The sequence below is a fragment of the Oreochromis niloticus genome, linkage group LG18, assembly GCF_001858045.2.
Source record: "Oreochromis niloticus isolate F11D_XX linkage group LG18, O_niloticus_UMD_NMBU, whole genome shotgun sequence".
NCBI lineage: Eukaryota > Metazoa > Chordata > Actinopteri > Cichliformes > Cichlidae > Oreochromis > Oreochromis niloticus.
Window position 1 is genome coordinate 18,172,257 of NC_031982.2, and position 13,565 is coordinate 18,185,821.

The 13,565-nt window shown below is 42.2% G+C and overlaps 1 protein-coding gene across 11 annotated transcripts in view; it reads right to left on the reverse strand.

Annotated features, from left to right (window-relative positions):
- The window catches only part of adgrl2b.1 (adhesion G protein-coupled receptor L2b, tandem duplicate 1), a 90,951-nt gene extending 77,839 nt beyond the window's left edge, over nucleotides 1-13,112 (reverse strand). For 7 of the 11 annotated variants that reach the window (XM_005476386.4, XM_005476387.4, XM_019348198.2 and 4 more), the window contains exon 1: nucleotides 12,423-13,112. The gene's annotated coding sequence lies outside the window, so the exon portion shown is untranslated. The remainder of the gene's footprint in view (nucleotides 1-12,422) is intronic. The other 4 variants (XM_005476385.4, XM_013270386.3, XM_005476384.4 and 1 more) reach the window with 1 other exon arrangement.
- Between the last annotated feature and the right edge of the window lie 453 nt (nucleotides 13,113-13,565).

The following is a 13,565-nucleotide window of genomic DNA, read 5'->3' on the forward strand; positions in this document are numbered from 1 at the left end:
GTGGTGCAGTCCCTCCCTCGCTGTGTTTCACCCACAGAGCTGCTACATTAATGTTCCTCACAGAGCCGGATCTTATTTTTAACACAAGGACATGACACTGTACATCACTCAAACAGGCTGTTATGTCTCTCCTGACATCTTGGTTTACACTTCATGCTCGCTGCATTTTCCTACAGATTTTAGAAGCTATTTAAAGTTATATGGATTCTCTCGACTGGGAACAATTTAATGCAGTTCCTGCTTTGCCACAACGAGATCTTCATGGCTCACTACACATACTGTGATGTATCTATCCTTGCGGCCTCATCGCGATCCATGTTTGTCCAATTTAAAGTGCATTTAAAGGGCTTTTTTTGTGAAAAATTCAGTCTGTTTTGCATAATCTGTGTTTGTTCAGCACATGGTGTGTTTCCCTGCTGTGGGACGTCTGTGAGGTCTCTATTAGATCAGGGTCCTAGAAGTCAGTGACATTCACGCATACGCATTGATTTTTTGAGATCATCTTTGAGTTTTTGTTTGCGTATATAAATTCATGATAGGCAGATTTTTAATCACAAATCAAGGTAAGTTAAGTTTAAAATCAGGAAATGCATATGTCACAGTCACAAAAAGCTGGTGGTGTTTTCGCTACTTGTGTTTGAAAACCGCTTCTTTTTCTTTTCTATAATGCTTGAGTTAAAATGCAAAATAAAAAATGAAATAATAATCGGTTTCATTGTCAGGACAGAAAAAATATCAACTTTCTGTGATTCACTCCAGAAGCAAATTCTCTAAAGCGCCTTATTCAATGTAATAACTGAGCTGGGACATTATATATATATATATATATATATATTTCTTCAAGAAGTTATTATATAAAACGCCAAAGTAAAAGTCTGCATTTGTGTGAAGAGAGTTAAACTTTTCTAAGAAACAAGAAGTATTTTGCTCCTTTTGGTTATTGTTTACAGTTTTAAAAGTGACCTTTGAACTCTACAACTATGTCTACATTCAAAAACAGACTCAAAACCTTTTTTATTCTCAAAGGCTTGCACTTAATAACTTTGTGTGTGTGTGAGTATGGTAACTTGTATTTTATTTCTTTGTAAAGTCTTTTTTGCTGTTTTTTATTACCTTAAGGCACAGTAGAGCCACACAGGTTTTTATTTTTTTATCTTTTATGTTAAGCGTAACATATTGAAGTGTACTGTGTGAATAAAATTGCCATTTCATTCGCAGATATTGTGAAGCCTTCCTACTCCTATTCCAACAAACACCTACACAATTGCTGTTTTCTGAAATTTCTGGAAACAAAGTCCAATAAACATACATATATATTTTTTCTGATACTATTACACACTCACTAAACCCCTTTTCCACAAAAAGTATTACAACCTTTATGAAGTGGGTGGAGGGGGGTTATAACAGAAACGTGCTTTTAGCTGCATCCATTTTAGGTAAAAATACAAAAAATGGCAACTCAGTGTATATCACACTATGACAAGAAATAAATATAAAAATAATAATCTAAGGCAATGAGTCAGCTGGCAGAGCATTAACAGCAGGTGTTTTATAATCACTTAATTGTGCTTTTTTATACCCGAGATCCAGCAAAACAACACACCTGAAACATTTAAAGAAACAATAATGTAGTAAGAAAATTATATTAAATTAACGGACGCTACTAATGTACTAATTAAACCCTAAAATAATCTGATTGATTAAAAAAAAGAGAAAAACTTTAGGTATTCTGAACTATATCAGGCAAAACTCTTTACACATAAAAGCTCATTTTGTTATTTCAATTAGAACCAGCTTGCAATAATGAATGCGAACAACCCAAAACTGTCAAACAATTGCGCTGATATTTAATATTACTGATATACTGACCTACTTTCCAGTGCGCACTCACATAATGCAAATCAAGCACCACATGGAATAGTAAATAACCCTTAAGGACGTCTCTTATATAACTGAAGATCAGTGACTGGAGACATAAAAAATGTGCTGATATGAGAAAATATTAAGACTATAGCGTGAACGTGTATAATTATAGGAGTAAAGCCTCTGACTGGGTGAGAATGGAGGCAGGTGGAAACTGACTCCACACTCTTCTCTACAGGGTTTTCCATGATGTTAAAGGAAGTTTATATCCGGTGACAGGGGAAACCATACCAGGAATTTGATTTAATTCATAAAACCGCCGCAACACGGGGAGCAGCAACAGTAGTCCTGTAAAATTGCCTCATACACCTTGGCCATTACACCACTGTGCGGAGTAATCGTCAGACCTAATGAGTCCCACGAGACGGCTGCCAATGCTATTACGGACCCACCGCCATGTTTAACAGTCGACAGCAGACACATACGGGTTTTCTCTGCAGGTAAACTCATTAGATTTCAAGAAAAACATTTAACACAGTTTTATTTTGTCTGCGTTTCGGTGCCAAGTAGCTAAGTGCAGGTTTATGGCTGAGCGCTGGATGAAAGCGATTTGTGAATGTTTGCCTGTTCGAATCATGGTGTGCGACATGCGAACTTACGGTTTAGACTTTTAAGGTGTTTACTAGTAAATATCTCTATTTTTGTGCTTTCGTTCACATCTGATAGGAGCCTGTTTAACCTCAGTACCACACAATATTATTTTTTTTCCATCCACGGCACTTTTTATTAAAAGTTTGCTATCTCTTTTTTTTAGTCCGACTTGAGGATTAGGGCCCGCAGACGGAGCTGTAAACAAAACACTGACATATGATGACCAAGTGTTTTTATTCAATCTGTTAGCAAACAACTGCCTAATTACACATCCAGCAGTTAGAGCCCGGCATTATCATTCATTTGGAGTCGCATTTCTGGCCAATACACCCCTCTCTTTTAGCTCTGCCGTGGTCTCCAAAACTCCCGAGGGAAATATCTGGCTCTTAAGCTGCTAAATGCTCCATTATTGGCTAGTTGCTAAATTTGTCTGTCTGTGGTTTGTTGATGGGCAGGTAGTGTGCGTAGGGTTTCTAAAGCTTTTTTTGGTGAAAAACAACTGCCTGCTGCTGCCGTAAATGACACTATGAGAGCACGGAGAGTGGACCAAAACAGTGAAGTTGCAGGCTGTGAAACCAACACTATAATCTAAAAGATGCTCAACGCTCGGCAAATTGAAGGGATTTCTGAGCACAAGAGCCCACTTTTGTTTTTCATGCAGTCGTTTGAGCCGCTGTGATATGAAATTTTTGATTATTGGATTGCTTTGACCCATGTTTCTTGCGTTTAAATTGCTTCACCATGGTTTGGCTTCTTATTTTTTTTAATCGTTTTTAGTTGTCTTTTTTCAAAAATCGGGAAAGACGTTGAAAACGATGCATTGTCGCTACACAACCATAACAGTTATGAACAATACCTGGCACAGTGTTGAACTTGGACCGTGAGGATTTTCCATTAATTTTCTTTTCTGTGCCCAGTACCTGCTAATTCAAGTAATGACTGCTCAGACCTGCTACTTTCATGTTCAAATGTGGTGCTTAGTCTCTTTTGAAGCTGACTCATTACTGTATATTCAGCTAAGCGCCATTCATCAGAGAAGCAACTGAAATTTAGTTAGACTTTAATTGAAAAAAGAGCAAAAGAGAAAATTGGGTATGATTGATGGCATGTTAGTTGTGGCAGTGTTTGAGAGAAGCCAGAAAATATGATTAAGTTCACAGACACCCGGCATGTCCCAAAGGGACAGTTTTGGAGCCGAATATTCTTCTGACTCAAGATCTGAATTTTAATCAATTTTGTTTAAAAGAAATAATAATAATGATAATTTCAAACTCCTAGTAATCCCGACTTTGTCTGTTCAAATCTACCATCATTTATTGAAGACTGATTCCTCTGAATTAAAGCACCGATTAGAGAAATCCTTCTGCAGAGATTCAGTATTTCACCCATGCTCAAGCTAATATCTTTTAGCCATATTGCCCACATTCACAACTTGGCTGTATTGAGCTGGAAATGAGCCATGGACTTAATATGCACATACGTGCAGGCCTGGATGGTTTTTGTGCTTGTTTTCTTCACAAATCCTTTTTTTTTTTATTTTCTCAGTATTGGTTTCTATTAATTTGTCCACCCCCTCTGTCTGTTCCTTTGGAAACCAACTCACAGGCATCAATCTACAGCATTTCCAGTGGGAAATGGAAGCTGGTTGGACTTGTTTTTCTCGTTTTCTTTGTACATAATTGCTTTCTTGTGCTGTTCCTGTCTTCGCTGAGACAGTCTCGGGGTTATTATTCAAGAGCGACTATCGCTGATTGAGCTGTAAACTACTTTAAATTTTCATTGTGGAGATGGACCACTGCAGGTTGACGAATGAATGCAACATGACCTCCAACACATCGAAATAGACTAACGCAGAGCCTCTAAACAGCTGGGTGCGTCTCTAAACTCAGAATATGACATCAGGCAGATTTCTTGCCTTAAATGCACCAAACCTGCGACAATTTGACAAAAGACAGGCTGCTTTTAAAGGCCGAACGTAAGATTTTTTTGTGGCTGAAAAATGCAGACGCTAGAATAAAATCCAAAATGTAGCTTCAAGCACAACGCTGCTGATTTCTGCTTGCGAAATTATACGCTTTACCGGTATTTCCACCAGTTCGTCCTGCTCGCCCCATTGTAATGCAAACACGAGGCCCAGACGAGAGGAGAGAGAATGAATTGGGACAATGATGAAAGTGCGAGCTATAAGAATCAGGACAGCTGTCAGGTTGTGCGGGTGTACAATTAATGGCTGAGGACTGATTTTACTAGAATGCAGCTACGTTTTCAATAGAGACAGACACAGAGAAGAGCTCTGTGTGTGCAGCAGGTTACACAGTTTGCCATTCAGGGTCAAATGAACAGCTCAGACCTCACTTTCACCAAAAAACAAATTAAGACTCAAGGCTGTGTGGTTTCTGCCTCCAAGAGCATTCATAAATACTGTTTACACTGCCTTGGAGCAGATATGTACCGAAACCTTGAGCGTTTATAGCCACATTTATCAAATTTGAAACTGTGAGAGGACACAAGGACTTCACATTTGGTAAGAGCCTGCTAAAACCACCCCAGATCCGTTAAAGAACTGATCATTATCTTCATTTTATATATTATCCCATCTATGTTATTCATTTATCCATCTGTGTGACATCTTATTGCCTGATTTGTCCAATCAAAAGTCCAAAGCCCAAAACACATCAAATTATCTCTGATTACAAGCGAGAGAAAAGCCAAAAACATCCAGCCAGAAACCAAAGAATGCTTTGTGTTTTTACTTCTCTGGGACAATCAATCAGTTATCACTTTTTATTTGACCGCCTAATCAATTAATCAACTCGTTTCTGCAGCTTTACCCGGGTTACAAACTTTATTTGTCCGATCGCAATCCGAACCATTTTTCTCTCCTGACATCACATCCTGTGTTGACACATGTACTAAACTTGAAGCATGTGTTTCTGCAAAAAAGAAAAAAAAAACGCAAGAGGCAGACTTCTGTGTATCCTTGCAAAGAAAAAAAAAATCAACAAATATAAGCACAATACACGGCCACCACACCACTTTTCAATGCTTCAAAAAAAACAAAGAAAAGGCTTCAGTCGATGCAACGCTTTTCTCTGCTGCCAAGTTTCCCTTGTGCTGTGGCTTAGCCCAACAGTAGCGTAAAGGATGCATGCTTCTTTTATTTTATTTTCAGCCCCCTGCCTCCGTTTTTCTTTTCTTTTTTCTCCCTCCTCCAGTACATCATTCCTTTGGGTGTTTGTGCGGTGTCCCTTAGTTACCGGATAAGAGACCCAGCAGCTCAGAGAGTTAAAAGCCTGCCCCGTCCCACTCATACGAACAAGACCATCAATAATTCACCCTCATCGGGAAGCATTATCTAACAGCCTTATAAAAATTTCAAGGTTGTGGGTGACAACATGGAACCAGTGAAGAAAGTGCTCCGTAAGAGAGCACTCCAGGTGCCAACAATGTGGGCAACAGATATGTTCAAGTAAAGGCAGAGGTACACTCGTCTGCACTATCATGTAAGCCAGTCCCGCAAGGTTGATTTAACCGTTACACGGAAAACACAGAGGTCTCTCTGAAATAAAGGACAGCCACCGCATATCTCCTCTTGTCTCCACCGTGTGTGTGTGTGTGTGTGTGTGTGAGTGTGTTAGTGTGGCACAGAGGTGGAAGCGTTTGCTCGGCTGTATTAACGCCCAGGCTCATTCTCATTGACAGTGAAATCCCTCTAAGCCTAGATCAATTACATCCAGCTCTGCTGTAATTAAAATGTCCTAACAAAGGTCTTAGGAGCACAGGACAGAAACCTACCCATTCAAAATAAGCTCAGTCCAATCTATAGCAATAACCCCAAGAAAATAGTTTAAAGCTTCCTTTGGTGATAAGCACATGCACAGTGTCCACGCACGGCTGCTGCTCGGCTCAAAACAACCCCAGTTTATCCTTTAATGAGATCAAGATATGATTTAAGATGTGAAAAGCACACGGGCTCGCATTAAGCACAGTTAGCAGTAATATTTTTAATCAATGCAAGTACATAGTATAAAATACTAATTAATCCATACCACCCCCCCAAAAAAAATAAAATTAAAAACTAAAACAAAACCCGTGCACGTGCTTGTTTGGTAGCCCTAACTACTAAGACAACTAATTATTTGTTCTCTTAAGTACATCTGATGCTTGACTATGCTCTGCTGAGAAATGACAGAATGCTTATGAGTCTCCTAATTAAAACTCAGCAGTGGAGTGATTAGCAATCACAACTCCACTCTTCAAATATCAAGATCTGATTTGCTTGGCTGATCAACAACAGGCTTCCTTCTCTCACTGCAACTCTGAGAGCCTGCAGCCCCTCTCAGTGTGTATTAAGGAGGCTTTTGAAATGTCGGAAATCAGCAAGAAAGGGCTCAGCTGAATTTTGAGTTTTATATTGCTCTTCTTCTCTCTTTTTTTGCCAGAATGCCAGTTGCATTTCTTTTTCCTTCGTTCTTTCTTTCTCTTTTTTAATATTGACTGCCAGCAATCACAAAATAGATTACACACTGACGATGATGAACGCCTAAATGTTTTTGGTTTCACAAGCTAATTCATCATGCTATGAAACCCGAGTAAGAAGAAAAACATCAATAACATCACTTATGGTAACCAGTAAAATTAAACTTGAAAGCTGCTCCCTCATTGCGCCGATGAGGGGACTGTTCCTGACACGGAGAGAGCAAGATGGCTGACTGCACTGACACATTGTGAAAGCACGCCTCGCAATCCTAGGTAATAGATTCTCTTTGCTGTGCGACTCCCACCACTCCTCATCTTCTGTGACAACGCCTGCCAATCAAAGCCCGAGGAACGTTCAAGGGCTTTGACAATATCTCCTCACCTTGAAAATACATTGGCTTCATCACAAGACACCGAGTGACACCAAGTAGGCATCAAATAGCCATTAGACATGGCAGACAAAGAGCCGGCACACTACAGGTGATCCCGTGCCTCTCTCGTCTTATTTTTCTTTTCTTTTTGTCCCCCAATGTAGCAAAACAGCTCCTTGAAAAATTGGCATTTAAAGTATTCTTTCTGTACATAAAGACACAACAAGAACAAATGCCAGCAATACCGTGGGAGGTGACATTTAAGCGTTGGACAGAAAATGCACTGCATGAGAGCACTAACTGTGGAAGCGTTTTTATGATCATTTGAAAGAATGTGCAGCAAAATTGAAGGAAGTGAAAGAACCCCAATATTATGTTCAATTTAGCCTTGTAATTCACTAAGTAGCTTCTCGGGAAGCAAATGCTTCTGTGATGTTTGTGCGAAAGCACTTAATAGCAGAATTCGTGCTGTCCATCACGCGCGGAGGCCATGACGATTACTCATTTGGAAAATAAAACATGGGTGTGGGTGTATACCTGGTCCGATCTCTTTGAGAAATAACGATGTTACCCCACATCAGCCGACTCATTTCCATTTTTATGTGATTCATGAATACCATGAAGGATGAACAAGGAGATCTTTCTGCAGTGAAGCATGGCCTCAGCTTCAATTTCTGGGATAATTATATGATACTATTTAGGAATTTGAAGAAGAGAGAAGCGCTTCCTCGGCTCAAGACAGATGACCTGTCAGATACACCTAATACCAACACAAAGCCTTCAGCCTTTAATCTGCACACTTCCTGTGACCTATACTGTGGCAGAACCAAATAAAGAACCCTATCTTCGTATCCCCCTGAGACAGAGCAGTGTCCTAATATGCTAATGCCAGCCAGTGTTGGAGAAGAAGCTCTGAGGGCGGCCCAGACAGCTCACAGGTCAGTGCTAATCTTCTGATATATGGAGCTTAAAGACCTGGGACACATCCATCACATGCCGCTGACGGCTCCCCGACTGGGCCAGATCTGCACACTCCAAAGGGTTAACACACACCCCAAAGAGACCTCTGACGATCCATCACTCAAGAACCGGTCTCTGTTTGAGCAGAGTCCCCTAACAACGCAGAGGAGGTAGCTTTCTCCGCGGTGAGCGCATCTAGAGCCAGCGTGACTACTAGACCTAAGCGCCAAGCCTCTGTTGATCATTAAACATCCATTTTTAAACCAGTGGGGGAAAGTTAACTGTCATTTTAAACGCAGGAGGTGGTAGTATGGGAGAGAATTTTTCTCCCTCAGATCTCGGCGAAAAGGAGCGAGACCATATATCTATCCATCGGGTTAACTACCCTAACACATAATCATTCGTTCCAGTCATCTGTCTCTTTATTTTTGAGGCGAGCCACAAAATGCCTATGATAGGATTCTGCAGCGAGCGAGAAACTCACCCCGGAGCACTTTGTTAAATAAACAAAATGCCCTTTGCTTTCTTCTTTTTAAGCCCACACTCCTCTGTTGTGCATTTTCCTCCCTCCTTCTGGCTAACAGGCAAGAGTGCCGCTTCGATGTGAGCATCACCGGTAAATATCAGGTTTGGTGTCAGCCCCTAAGATTCAGACACTACTCTCCAGACCTGAGACCATTTTGCAGCAACACTCAGCCAGGACAAAATCCATCTTAGAAGGAGCACTGATGCCAAATCCCTCCACTGATAGCAACATCAACAGAGCAGAATGCATGTACTTCTCCTCTTCAGCAGCTTTTTAATAATTTGAAGAACCGGGCTCGGCTCAGCACACCGCAGCATGGTTTCTTCCCCACTCTTGTTTCTTTCCTGACTCACCAAACTCACCACGGTTGCTGCTGCCCTGTCCTCCTACACATACACAATGAAGGCAGCCCTGCTCTCTGAGCTTTGTCAGAAGCCATTGTAGACAACACAGGAGTAAGTCAGTCTTAACAGGGAAGGAGAATTCAACCATTCATGAGAAAAGCATCTAAAGTGTGCTTCTCTACTAAGATGAATATAATCCCACCTGCCGCCCCTCTCAGACCTTCTTCCTGTCCATTTGTTTGTCCAACTTTTTCGCAGCGAGCCAGTCAGAGGAACTGAACAAGACAGCTGTCAAACCCGCCCGTCGTGAGTGAAGATGGCAGGTGAAGTCCTGCTTTATCCACCTCCGCCCCCCCACCTCCTCAGCCTTCTCTATCCTGCTCTTTGGTTCAACACGGAACAGCGGCCTCCTACTCTCGCCTCTTTCACAAGTTTTGTGATCATATTTTGTCCAAACATAGGAGGGAGAGGAAGCAGCGAGGTCTCTCCTCTTGAAGGTTGGGAAGCGGTTGGCTCATGTTATTACCCAGGAGCAGGATGACCACGAAGGGGCCACCGACCCCTACCGCGCTTCCAATGGCATTTCCATTCCCTGTCTCTGTGTAATAACATCTCACACGCTGCACTTTCTTTCACTATTAACCTATGCTGATCCTATTTTCAAAGTAAGGGCACGCACAAAGCAAAGAAATGGCTTTTTTTGCGTGTCTCTCCTTGTACGCAGTGCAAACGTGCGAGTGTTTATTTTCATCTACTTAACCTGCCTAAAATTGCTGTGAACATTAGGCCACGTATCCCCACACAAAGGGAGGAGAAGGGAAAGGGGGGGAGAAAAAAAGACGAATCCATCAAAATAAACAGCGTCTTGCCGCATTCCTTCTCTGACAAACAACAGCTGCACAGAATTGGAAATAAATATTATCTCTGTGACAAGAAAAACAACACCGCTAGGTTCTCGAGAGTCGTACACAAAGCTTGAATGCTCCGTGTCATTACATCTACGCTCGCTCGGTTTTGGAATTAAACCATTTATTTTGTCAGAAAGCGACTGAAAGCAAATTGATTTTGGAGCCTTTTTAGATGCAGGCCGCGGTGACCAAAACGCCAGTTAAAAGCGAGTAAACATATTTTCAGCAACTTCAGTTCTTTTCTTTTTTCCCCCAATCGCCATGATTGCTCTGATGGTGTCCCATTCTCCTAAAGAGATTGAAACACAGATCTTTGTTACTGGTCTACGCTCGCCCCGAGAAATACTGAGCGAAAATGTTTTAACAGGCAAAATCTTTTTTAACATGACCACGTCTCTGAACGGCGTCCAGAATTTCCGCTAAATACGCGGCTTTTGGTGTTAAGCTTACGGCCAGCAAATTCTCCCAATCCACACTAAATCTGTTTCCAAGACAAACACTTGCCTCCCGCACACACACATAAACCATGACCAACTGCAGTGTCCAGCAATCCTGTCAGTAGCTTCCACCAGCAACAGCAGCAGCAGCAATTCTCTATCAGAACAAAACTGCTTAGAGGAAGGGGGCTGGTAGCTCAAGTTCTCCCTATTGAAATGCAGACACTTTGATATGGAAATTGGCAGTTACAAAAACCCGCTAGAATTCACACTAGCATGCACTGAAACCATTTGCGCAATGTGAGATGAGATGGCACTTCCTCCCAAGAAAACACAAGACAAATGGACTAAACCAGCATGTCTGGGGTGGGCGAGAGATGGAGTGGAGGTAGAAACAGGGTAGAGGGAGGCAACAGACCATTTGTCCCCCTCCTCCTCCTCCCTTCCCCTCCTTCTCCTTGAATTCCTACCATTCACTGTCCAAGCACTTGTTTCAAGACACAGACCTACCCCCCACCCCCCCGAATTGAAATACAGGCATTTTTTTTTAAAGCGCAACATCTATATTCAACAGTAAAGCCTCCTATCGGCAGGGGAGGAAGTGACCTTTTCATCTTCAGCAATCACTGATGGGTACGTCAGTATTAACCAGACGCTCTGAGCATCATCCCAGCCGGGGGAGACTTTTTTTTTTGTCTTTGACCGACACGACACAAAAAAACTTATCCGCCACAGCCCCAAAATATGCCTGGATTTGTCTGGTGGCGAGACAATTAGTCACACTGTGCATATAGCTTATATAATGCTGCAGTTTTTGCCTTTTTTTCCCCCCTTTTTAGTTCGCGACTGAATTGTGAATTTTGTCAGGTTTCTTTTAAGGCCAGCTCATCCATACTTTTCTGCATGAAGCTGTTATATAAGCATATGAAAGGGAAGCTTTCAGTTTCCCCAACTTAGCTTATATAATGTTGCACCACCATCCTGATCTGGTATAGACAGTATGGATTATGTGTAAACGTTATTTAACCTTCCCACGTCTGCCCAGCACAGTCATGCTCTCCTCTGGCTTCTTGCTTTAGTCTGTTCCTCCCTATCTCTAAAAGCTTCACGTGAGGTTGGGATATGGTGCCTTCTGCCTGTAAAAACTGTGTGTGTGTGTGTGTGCGCGCGTGTGTGTGTACGTGAGAGACAGAGAGTGTGAGTGTGTTTGTGAGTGTGTCCCATCATCACACATGGCTGACTCTGGTCTGTGAATTATACATGCCCTGTGAAATGATCTTATTTTATAGCCGCAAAATGGAGAAGTAAATGGAGACAGTAACTGACATCCAACTACTTAGCTCCTGGTGTCCTGGACTGGGTGGAGATGTTTGTGTGAGCTCTCTTTTTTTTGATTATCACTCCTAAATATCCTATAAATATAAATCAATTTCTGTTTGTTTTTCCTTACAAAAAAAAAACAGGCTTCAGCTTCATGCTAAGAGATTTTCTTGTCATGTGTGCATCTTAATTAAAAAAAAATCCAATTTGTAATGTGAAAACACAAGAACTGTCATAGAATAATCGTTTTTTTAAAAAGCACCTCTCAGTGGGCATTTAAGGTAAATTACATGGAAATATATCTATATCTCAGTAACTAAGCAACTTCACATTAATTAAAAGTCTGGATGCGAAAGCCACTTAAAAATAACGTCGCCTATACTCTGGGCTTTATATTGATCCCATCACCACAGTTTTAAACTGCCGGAGGAGCCCGTGGGCCCGTTTTCTGACATTTGCCTTATCCTATCCTGGGAGTGTAAATAAATGGTATTGATTCAGCGAGACATAACCCAGCATTTCCCCTGAAAGACTCAAAACATCCGCTTTTAAAGGCTACTTACAGAGGGTATACGCCGTGCCAAAATACGGATCCCGGCGCGGAGTGTGAATCTCAGATCAACACCAGGAGCCCCCTTCTTCTTCTTCTTCTTCTTCTCCGTCTCTCCCTTCTTTTCTTTTTCAGAAGAGGCCCCCAGAAACTAAACAGCGGGTCGCACAAAGACGGCTGGGGTTCGGCTGCATGCTCCACTTTCCTCACAGTGGAAGAGAAAGGTGGGGTTTCCCGTGCCAGGTATCTATTCTTCTTCCAGCCAACGCGCCCGGGACCGGACGAATAGCTCCATGGCGAAGGGTCTGTTCAAAAGTAATGATCGTTACTCCCCCGCCTCCTCCTCCTCCTCCTCTTGTGCATGCACCCAGGCTCCTTCCGACGGGAGCGCTACGGATAGACTGCATAAAAAAGGGATCACTTCAAGGAGACGGAGATGCGCCCCAGTCTCGTTTAAAAAAATCAAACTCCGAGCTCTGCTCCCGCACTGATAAGTCTTTCTTAAAGTCTCCAGCGGTCGGGTTCGCAGATAAAGCACGGAGGGGGCTAATAGGACTTCTTCAGGCTGGTTTTCAGTGCGTTCCCTCGGTTGTTCCCTCTGCGCCTCATCCACACGCCGTGCAGACAGTCAGAGCTACAGCCGGACTGGAGGCAAACAAGGCGAGGAGAAACGGCGCACCGGTCCCCTGCTCTGCAGCAGCTGGCTGTTGAGGACAGCACGCAAAACCTGGAGCGGATCGCCAGGGAGCGCGCGGATTAGGATCCTAATGCCAATTATGACCGCGCGCATTAAGGCTAATATTAAACATTTATCTCCCGGGTGTTCAGATTTTATGCATGCGTTAAAGCGCGAGCGTGTTCTGCTGTTTTCGCTCCGGCTTGTGAAGGTGGACTTTTTAACAATCCACGAAGCGCAATATTTTAATCAGCATTCCCCGGTGTAATCAGGAGAAAGGAAGCAAAAAAGGAAAAGAAAAGTGCAAGACCATTCATTACCAAAATCCACCTTATTCCAGGCATATAAATACGATACTATTTTTAATCCTATTAGAATTTCAGTATTGTGGGCAATAGTTTTCACCTGGATCATTAGTATTAATAAAAACAGCACAACAACACAGGATAATGAGGCCGGAGCAAGAATTGTTCTAACTGA